This window comes from Heterocephalus glaber, unplaced genomic scaffold (genome assembly GCF_053883595.1).
Source record: "Heterocephalus glaber isolate CG9 unplaced genomic scaffold, H.glaber_assembly_v1.0 deba00000474, whole genome shotgun sequence".
NCBI lineage: Eukaryota > Metazoa > Chordata > Mammalia > Rodentia > Bathyergidae > Heterocephalus > Heterocephalus glaber.
In genome coordinates this window covers 3,561,930-3,572,230 of record NW_028258146.1, presented here as the reverse complement: position 1 = coordinate 3,572,230, position 10,301 = coordinate 3,561,930, and the positions used below count along the sequence as shown (strand labels likewise).

At 35.6% G+C, this 10,301-nt stretch overlaps 1 pseudogene; it reads left to right on the top strand.

The window, feature by feature from the left end:
• Positions 1 to 8,619: 8,619 nt before the first annotated feature.
• On the top strand, positions 8,620 to 9,910 carry LOC101710942 (nucleosome assembly protein 1-like 1 pseudogene; annotated as a pseudogene).
• Positions 9,911 to 10,301: the final 391 nt, after the last annotated feature.

Below are 10,301 nucleotides of genomic sequence, written 5' to 3'. Positions count from 1 at the left end.
GGGTATCTTCCCAAAAGAATTAAAAGAATCATACGACAGTGATATATGTTCACAGCTGCACAGTTTGTAATAGCTAAAACTTGGAAACAGCCCAATTGCCCATCAACTGGAGACTGGATAAAGAAGATGGTTTTTTAAAATATATATATAACATGGAGTACTACTTAGCCATAAAGAATGAGAAACTAGAAACATTCACAGCTAACTGGATGCACATTGAGGTGATACTCTTAAGTGAAATAAATAGGACACACATGTATAAATGAATAGTTTCTCTATGAGAAACTGAAAGTGTAAATAAGGTCTAAAAGGTATAATAGATAATGTGAAACAAGAAGAAAAGAGCCAAAGGAGAAGGGGAAGTGGGGGGGGTAGGGGAAAGGAAAGAAGGGAATGGAATTAATATGAGAAAATGAAAAAATGGAAATAAAGTTTTTGTAAATAGGGAGTGATGGAGGAGTTGAAGGGAGGGCAGGCGAATGGGGAAAAAATAAGATCCAAGAGAGATTATGTAAAGGTGCATTTCCAATGATGAATGTAACTGTATTGTATACCTAAAATGTACCAATAAAATTTATAAAAAATAATAGTTTAATGTATTTTTCCTTCATTGATTTTGTTTTTAGTATCATATGCAGCAATTCACTGCCAAATTCAAGGTCATTCAGATTTAATTCTATGTTTTCTCCTAAGAATTATATGGTTTTAGCTCTTATATTTAGCTCATTGATGCATATTAAGTTAATTTTTGTATCTGTTGTAAAGTACAGGTGTAGCTCCATTCTTTTGCCCAAAGATATTCTTGGTTCACCCTCATTTGTGGAAGAGTTGTCTCTTTTCCATTTGAATGGTCTTGGCATTTTATTGACTACTAATTGGCAATGTCTCTATTTCATTGGTCAGTGTATCTAGCCTTATGCCAGTACCACGTTCTTTTGATTACTGTAGTTTTATATTAAGTTTTGCAATCAGGACATTGGAGTCCTACTACTTTGTTTTCCTTTTTCAAGGCTGGTTTGGCTATTCAGAGTTCCTTGTAATTCCAGAATAATTTGAGAATCAGCTTTTCAGTTTCTGAAAAAAAAACCCTGAATATTAGTAGGAAGTGCCCTGAGTTTTTGGAGGAAATATTGCCCTGTCTTAGTTACTTTTCTCATTACTGAAACAAAATACCCAACACCTAAAGTTAAAGTTAAACTGGTTTGCTGTTTGTAGAGGTTTTAGTCCATAATCAACTGGTTCCAAGGCAGCATGGCATGGCAGAGGGGCATTGCAGAGGAGAAACAGTTCATGATGAGTAGAAGGCAGCAAAGCAGCAAAGAACAGAAGTAACAAGCAGCAAGCAACAAAGAGAGTAGCCCTCTTTCTGTCCCTTATATTCTATCCAGACTGCACTCCCTAGGGCAGGTAGCACTCATACCCAAGGCGGGGCACTGTTAAACCTAGTATCTCACCATGAATCAATCCCAGCATCACATCCTTAATGTCAACCTCACACACTCTAGATCCAGCCACCTCTGAAAAACATCTATTGCCACATGAGTCTTTGGTGGGACATCTAGATACAAGTCATAGTGTGCCCTTTTAATATTATTGTTTTCCAATCCATGAATATGAAATATATTTTCATTTTTAAAGGTCTTAATTAGTTTCTTTCAGGAATGTTTTGTAGTTTTTAGTCAACCAGTCTTTTATTACTTTTGTTAACTAGATATTTTATTCTTTTAGATACTACAGTACATAGTACTGTTTTCTTAATTATGTTTTTGAATTGTTCATTGTTGCTGGTTTTCATATGTCAATGTTTTATACTGTAACTCTGTGGACTTTGGCAATTAGTACCACTAGTATATTTGTGTATTATATGGGATTTTCAATATTTAGAATTATATCATCCCTGAATAAACACAGTGTTACTTTTTCCTTTCCAATTTGGTAATTTTTATTTATTTTTATTGTCCACTTTGCCTGTCTAGAACTTTAAGCACAGTGTCAAATGGTTGTGATGACACTGGGCATGCTAGTCTTGTTCCTGTTGTTAGAGAAAAAGTTTTCAGTCTTCTGCTATTGAGTATGTTAGTTACACTTTTTAATAAATGCTTTTATCACATTGAGACATTTTTCTCTTATTTGTACTTCTGATAATGTGACAATTAATCATGACATGGCAGCTTGAATGGATTAAGGAACACATAGCAGATTAGTAAAGCAGTTCTGGGGGTGTCTATGAATGGTGGGCACATAGGCCAGCAAACTGAAGTAGGAAGATGCACCCTGGATGAAGGTGGCACCAAGCAATAGCCTTGTAGTGGAGACGGGAAAAAAAGAAAGAAGAAAGTGTTCCCATTTTGGAAGAGCTCTAGTCTTTACCATCACCTTTGTCTCTTTAGTCTTTCAACACTGATTCACACCAGTAAATCTATCTAATCAAATATCTTCTCTGAATACAAGGAAGCTACAAATTAATGGCAATTAAAAATGAAAAATTCATAAATATAATTAACACATACTAAAAAAGAAATCAAAAGGAGAAATAGAAAATAAGGAGATAAAAAACATATCAGACTCAGGGCATGCGTAGAAAGAAGTGCTCAGAAGGAAATTTATTGTTGTAAGCCACCTAGATTTAAAAAGAAAATATCTGAAATAAATAACCTAACATTACATTGTGAGAAACTAGGAAAAGGAGAAAAATAATAAAGATTAGGGTGGAAAGACATGAAACTGAGACTAGAAGTACAATTGTAAGAAAGAAAAAGAGAGAGAGAGATGATACAAATGACACATAAATTGGGGATATTACTATAGATATTACAGAAATATAAATGATTATGAGAGAATACTGTAAATGATAGCATGCCAACAAATTAGGTAGTCTAGGTGAAATGCACAAATTCCTGGAAACAAAAAGTTACAAAAATAGGCTCAAGAAAAAAAGAGGAAATATAAACAAGCATGTAACAGATACACAGGTTGTATCTCTTTCAAACCAAGTCCCTATGATTTCTTTTAGTTAAAGAAATTTCTTCTCCATATTTGCTTTGATTATTTGCCCCCACCACCACTTTTCTTTCTTCTAACACATACTTACCACTTAACTGTGGGCCACATCTTGTTTTAAGTTATTTATTTGTATTAACTCATTTAACATTCTCAGCAACCCTGTGAGTAGGCATTACGAAGAGCAAATTGCGGTATGAAAAATTTAGTAAGTTGCTTAAGATTACTCAGGTCTGGAAGTCTACTTTGGCTTTCAGATCCACAGCCTACACTTTAAGGCACTAGTCTGTATTACTTTGTTCTCCATATATCTTTTATTTGTTACTATTCCATTCATGTTTTTCTCTTGTGCTACACTTTGGAGAAAACATATAGGCTTATTCTTCCATTTCATTTTCAACTTTGTTCATTCTGCCTCTCTTTCAAGTTTTTATTTCCAAGTAATGAACATTTAAATTTTAAAGATCTTTGCATGCTTTTTAAGTAATGAAACATATCATTTATGCTTAGAGTGTGGGCTGATGTCTGAGAAATGTATTGGAAGTCAATTTAATCATTGTGTAAATGTCATGCAATGCACTTATATGAGTTAAGATGGCTACAACATCACTTAGTGATATTAGCTTATCTGACCACTATTGTATCTGTCCCCTATCACTGACTGAAATATTATTTTATGGCACATAACTATATTTTCTTATCTATGCCTGATGATATTAAACTACATATTTTAAAGTCCTTATGTTTGAATTATTGTTTCCTCATCCATTTGCTACAGTTTGCTCCTCCATTTCATGGAGCTGGTGGTACATGGATTGTTCATGATTCCACCATATTTGTACCTATCCTGTTATCCACAGCTTATCTGGAAACTTTGGCCAGAAGGAAAGGTTACTACCAGGTAGTCCTGTTGCAGCATGTCCTCAGTAATGGGGGTGATAATCTACAAGGTGAGGTGAACCAGTGGCAAGCTTTCCAAGAGTAGAAGTTTCTTTTTGTACTTAGGTGTCCTAGAAGTCCCAAGGGACTTCTATTGCTCTTTAGTTCAAGCATCCACATTTTTCTGCTCTTGTATAGTGAGCACACAGTGGTGATGGGTAAGGCTGTCCACCTGGCTCACTGCTCTGGAAACCAGAATCCAGGCAAACATCCCTCAATTTCTCCACAGCCTCCTGCTCATAGTACTTATCACTAGCAAGATAAAGGCACACCTAGAGAGGTGCTACCTTTTGACAGCTATCTTCTGCTGTTTGTATTTTTATCCATGACTTTCCTTATCATTCTGCAAATTAATTTGTTAGGATTTCTCAGCTTTCAACTACTTGTAGTGTATTTTCTTTTAGTGTGAGTTTGAACTTTTTCTGAATGTGATTTCTGCCATCTCTGAGAGTTTGGGAACAGTGGAGGAATGGAATGTTCTTAGCTCACCTTTTGAACTCTTTCTTTCCTAGTTGGCCATATTTCCTGACAGTGCCTTTAGCATTTTCTTTCCTTGGCTCTTTCTATGGTGATTTTTACTTTCTTGCTATTACTTTCTCTTGAGTAAAACTACAAATGAGGCATAAGTTAACAGTTTGCAAACATACTTTCAGAGAGAGAAGACAGAAAAGCAGAAACACTGGTATGTTTTACAAATGAGGCTGTTTCCTAACATATTTAAGAATCCTTATCATCATGAAAAGTGACAGATCTTTCTTTGGCTGCATCAATGTTGAAATTACTATTGCTTTTTTAAAAAGTTTTGTATTAAAACTCCTAATACAGACATACTTTCCACCTCAGTGAACCTTGATATTTTCTAGCTAGCTTATGGTGCACTTGATGTATTCATATCCTCAAATTTCTTGTTTTTATATACATATCAAAATAGATATATGAAAATAAAATCCACAAAGCACACTCTTTTCAGCAGATTCTTGAAAATTCTAGCAAACTACAACCAACCTGAAGATTTTGATTAGATTATGTAAAAAAAAGACTAGATTATGCCTTAGTTAATTATCTGCTATTATTTGAAGTTTTAGAGTGGATTGATATTACTTATGGCTTCTTTTCATGCAAAATAATTCTGATAATACAATTTTAATAATAATAGAAAATAATTTCTTTTTTCATTTGGCCCCTTTGTATGAACAAGAAAGCTTCAGAATTAAGATTTTAGATGAAATAGGACCTAAGTGCAAAATTCAGTCACTATTCTTAAGCATGGCATTTTTCTAGAGCCATACAGTTGAAGAATAAATGGTAGGATAAGTCGGATTTTGTACTTTTGCTCAAGGTAATAGACTAGTTGTTATTTTCTAGGTTTTTTTTAACCAATCGTAAGCATCACTGGTGTAATAAATATTCAGTTGAGTGAGAAAAGTCTGAAGAAATCCAATTTCAAAATATATTACCCTATCTTCATTCTCTTGATGATTTTTTTGCGAGTACCAGGGATCGAACTCAGGACCTTGCACTTGTAAGGCAGGTGCAGTGCCACTGAGCTAAATCCCCAGCCCTCCTTTGATGATTTTCTATCTTTCTAGGTGAGAACCAAATGTTCCTAACTAAAAATTGTTCTACTGTTTTTGAGTCTGAATTTTATTTGTAACACAACTCTACCAATTCATGGATAAGCCATTGCAATTCTAAATATTTATACACCTAAATTCTTGCTTAAAAAGTGTGGTGCCAAAATTGACAGAATTGAAAAGAGAAATAGAAAAATCCACAATTTAGTTGGAGATATTAATGTTCTTGGCTCAGTAATTATAGAATGTAAACACAAAAATATCGATAAGAATGTCATAATCTCAGCATTCTGAGAGGCTGAGGCATCCAAATCACAGGTTCCAGGCCAGTCTGGGCAACTTGGTGACTTACCAAGACCCTATCTAAACAAAAAAATTGGAGGTAGCTCAGTGTGAAGGCCCTAGATTCGATTCCCATTACTGGAAAAAAAATAGAAGACTAGGATAAGTATGACTGCCAGACTAACTTACCTGCTGCTTGTAAAACTGTCCTAACAACTAAATATTTGCTATGGTTTCTGTGTGTCTCTCAGAATTCATGTGTCGAAAACATTTTCCGTATTCATATTTAATAGTGTTTAGAGATGGGTTCCTTGGGAATTAATTAGGTTTAGCTGATGTGTTGAGGCTGGGACCTCCATGAGTGGCTTTATGAGAAGAGAAAGAGATCAGAGCTCACATACTTGTGTTGTTTTGGCATGGGACTCCATACACCATGTCATGATGCAGAAAGAAGGCCCTCACCACGTGATAGCAAAGGCTGATACATTGGTATTGAACTTTTCAGCCTCCAGAAAAATAATCTAAAAAGAAGCTTCTATTCTTTATAAATTACCCGGAGTGTAGTGGGTTTTTTTATATATACATCAGGAAACAGACAAACATGCATTCTTCTTAGCACATGATGGGACATTTCCCAAGAGAGATCAGATACTATGTTATAAGCAAGTCTATGGGTCAAAAAAATAAATCACAAGAAAATATTTTGAATGAATGATAATGATAGCATAATCTATTTGTAGAATACTGCTAAATTAGTACATATAGGAAAATTATACCTTTAATCATATTAAAAAAGAAGAAAGATATGGCAATATCTTTCCACAATCCCCAACCTGCAACTCTACTATAAAGCTACTGTGAAAAAAACAGCATGGTACTGGCAAAGAAACAGACCTGAGGACCAGTGGAACAGATTAAAAGATGCAGAAACAATGCCAGACACACTCAGCCATCTCATCTTTGATAAAGGAGCCAAAAACCCTCACTGGAGGAAAGATAGCCTCTTTAATAAATGGTGCTGGAAAAATGGGGCTTCAACTTGCTGAAGATTAAAACTAGACCTATATCTCTCACCTTGCAGTAAACTAAAATCAAAATGGATTAAAGATCTAAATATTAAAATAGAAACTCTGAACCAGTTGGAACAGAGGTTAGGTAGAACCCTTGAAGACATCGGTGTAGGAAAAGATTTTATGAACAAAACCTCAGTTGCCCGTGAACTAGCACAAACAATCAACAAGTAGGATCTCTTCTTATTAAATGGCTTCTGGACAGCAAGAGAAACCACCAGCAATGTAAAGAGACAACCCACAATGTGGGAAAGAATCTTCACCTGCTCTTCCTCAGACAAAGGCCTACTATCTCGAATCTATAAAGAACTTAAAAAGATCAGACCTCCCAAATTCAAAGACCCAATCTGAAAATGAGCATCTGAAATGAACAGACATTTCTCAGACAAAGAAGTAGAAATAGCAAATAAATACATGAAAAAATGTTCAACATCACTGGTCATTCGAGAGATGCAAATGAAAACAATGCTGAGATTCCACCTCACTCCAGAAAGAATGGCTGCTACCATGAAATCAAGCAATAACATATGCTGGCAGGGCTGTGGGGAAAGAGGAACCCTGCTCCACTGCTGATGGGAGTGTAGACTGGTGCAAGCACTGTGGAAATCAGTATGGAGCTACCTCAAAGAACTAAGACTGGAAGTCACATTTGACCCCGCTATTCCCCTGCTGGGGATCTTCCCCAAAGTATTAAAAGAATCATACCACAGTGATATATGTGCACCCATGTTCATAGCAGCACAGTTTGTAATAGCTAAAACTTGGAAGCAGCCCAAATGCCCATCAAGTTGAGACTGGATAAAGAAAATGTGGGATTTTTTAATAAAATGGAGTACTACTCAGCCATAAAAAATGAGAAATTAGAGACATTTATAGCTAAGTGGATGCACATTGAGGCGATACTCTTAAGTGAAATAAATAGGACACACATGAATAAATTCTGAATAGTTTCTCTGGTGTGAGAGACTGAAAGTGTTAATAAGGACTAAATGTATAATAGGTAATGTGAAATAGGAAGAAAAGGGGCAAAGGGGAAGGAAGTGGGAGAGCTAGGGGAAAGGATTGAAAGGAATGGGATTAATATGAGAAAATGGAAAAATAGGAACAAAATCTTTGTAAATAGGGAGGACTGGAGGGTTTGAAGGGAGGGCTGGGCAAGGGTGAAAAATAAGAACCAAGAGAGACTATGTAAAGCTGCAAATTTCCAATGATGAATGTCATTATATTGTATACCTAAAATGTACCAATGATTAGAATGAATAATTGATAATGTAAAATAGGAAGAAAAGGTGCAAAGGGGTAGGGGTAGTGGGAGGGTCAGGGGAAAGGAAAGAAGGGAAAGGAAAAATGATGAGAAATGGAAAAAATGGAAATAAAGTATTTGTAAATAGGGAAGGGTGGAGGGGGTGAAGGAAGGGCTAGGAATGGTGAAAAGATAAGAACCAAGATGTCTCATGTAAAGGTACAATTCCCCATGAGAAATGTAATTGTGTTGTATACCTACAATGTGCCAATAAAAGAATTTAATTAAGAAAAGAATGATTTAAATCCTGAAAAAAAGAGAAATTTAAGCACAAAATAATCAGAAGAAAAAATGATAAAATTGAGAGACAAAATTGATAGACTAAAGAATAGACTTTTTTAGCGCCATCTGCTTGTGGTGCTGCCTCCTGGTCCTCCTGCCACCGCGGCCGCCTTTAGTCACACCCTGCACAGCTCCGGCCACCTGACTCCCTGAACTAGCCGCTGATATTTGCAGTTCTTACACCATGGCAGACACTGACAACAAAGAACAATCAGAACTTGATCAAGATTTGGAGAATGTTGAAGAAGTAGAAGAAGAAGAAACTGGCGAAGAAACAAAAATCAAAGCACGTCAGCTGACTGTTCAGATGATGCAAAATCCTCAGATTCTTGCAGCCCTTCAAGAAAGACTTGATGGTCTGGTAGACACACCAACAGGATACATTGAAAGCTTGCCTCGGGTAGCTAAAAGAAGAGTGAATGCTTTCAAAAACCTTCAAGTTAAATGTGCACAGATAGCAGCCAAATTCTATGAGGAAGTTGATGATCTTGAAAGGAAGTCTGCTGTTCTCTACCAACCTCTAGTTGATAAGTGATTTGAGATCATTAATGCAATTTATGAACCTACCGAAGAAGAATGTGAGAGGAAACCAGATGAGGAAGAAGAAGTTTTGGAGGAGCTGAAAGAAAAGGCCAAGATTGAAGATGAAAAAAAAGATGAAGAAAAAGAAGATCCTAAAGGAATTCCTGAATTTTGGTTGACTGTTTTTAAGAATGTTGACTTGCTCAGTGACATGGTTCAGGAACATGATGAACCTATTCTGAAGCATTTGAAGGACATTAAAGGTGAAGTTCTCAGATGCTGGCCAGCCTATGAATTTTATCTTAGAATTTCACTTTGAACGCAATGAATATTTCACAAATGAAATGTTGACAAAGACATATAGGATGAGATCTGAACCAGATGATTCTGATCCCTTTTCATTTGATGGATCAGAAATTATGGTCTGTACAGGGTGCCAAATAGATTGGAAAAAAGGAAAGAATGTCACTTTGAAAACCATTAAAAAGAAGCAGAAACATAAGGGATGTGGGACAATTCATACTGTGACTAAAACAGTTTCCAATGATTTTTTCTTTAATTTTTTTGCTCCTCCTGAAGTTCCTGAGAGTGGAGATCTGGATGATGCTGCTGAAGCTATCCTTGCTGCAGACTTTGAAATTGGTCACTTTTTACATGAGCGTATAATTCCAAGATCAGTGTTGTACTTCACTGGAGAAGCTATTGATGATGATGATGATAATTATGATGAAGAAGGTGAAGAAGCAGATGAGGAAGGGGAAGAAGAAGATGAGGAAAATGATCCAGACTATGACCCAAAGAAGGAGCAAAACCCAGCAAGCAGCAGTGAAGCAGGATATATGAGGCCTTGAGGATAACCTGCACTGTAATAGCCTAAACACAACTATTATTTACTTACAGCCTTATGTTTTTGTATTTTCTTGGTAGACTCAGTAATTTTTTTAGAGGAATTGATATTTTAAAGACCAATTTGTTTAACTAGCATTTTAACTATAGTTTTACTGTCAGATACATTGAATGCACAGATTCTCTGAAGCATGTTCATTCATTGCTACAATTTGGTTCTTTGCATCATATAATAATTGGAGTATAACTATGAAAATTAACTTTTTCTTGGGTAACCAAAAGTTTTCCTGCTAGTAGTAGAGTGGGTTTAAGTCAGTAGCATAGTTGTGGTTTTCATTTTTTTTGTGTTATAAAAATGCAGTGACATATTAAGACAATTCATCATTTAAAAGAAAAAAATGAACTTATGGTTAAGAATTTCCAGTAAGACCAAATCTGATAATTGTTAGCTTAATGGATTTTTATATTTTAGGTGATAGTTAA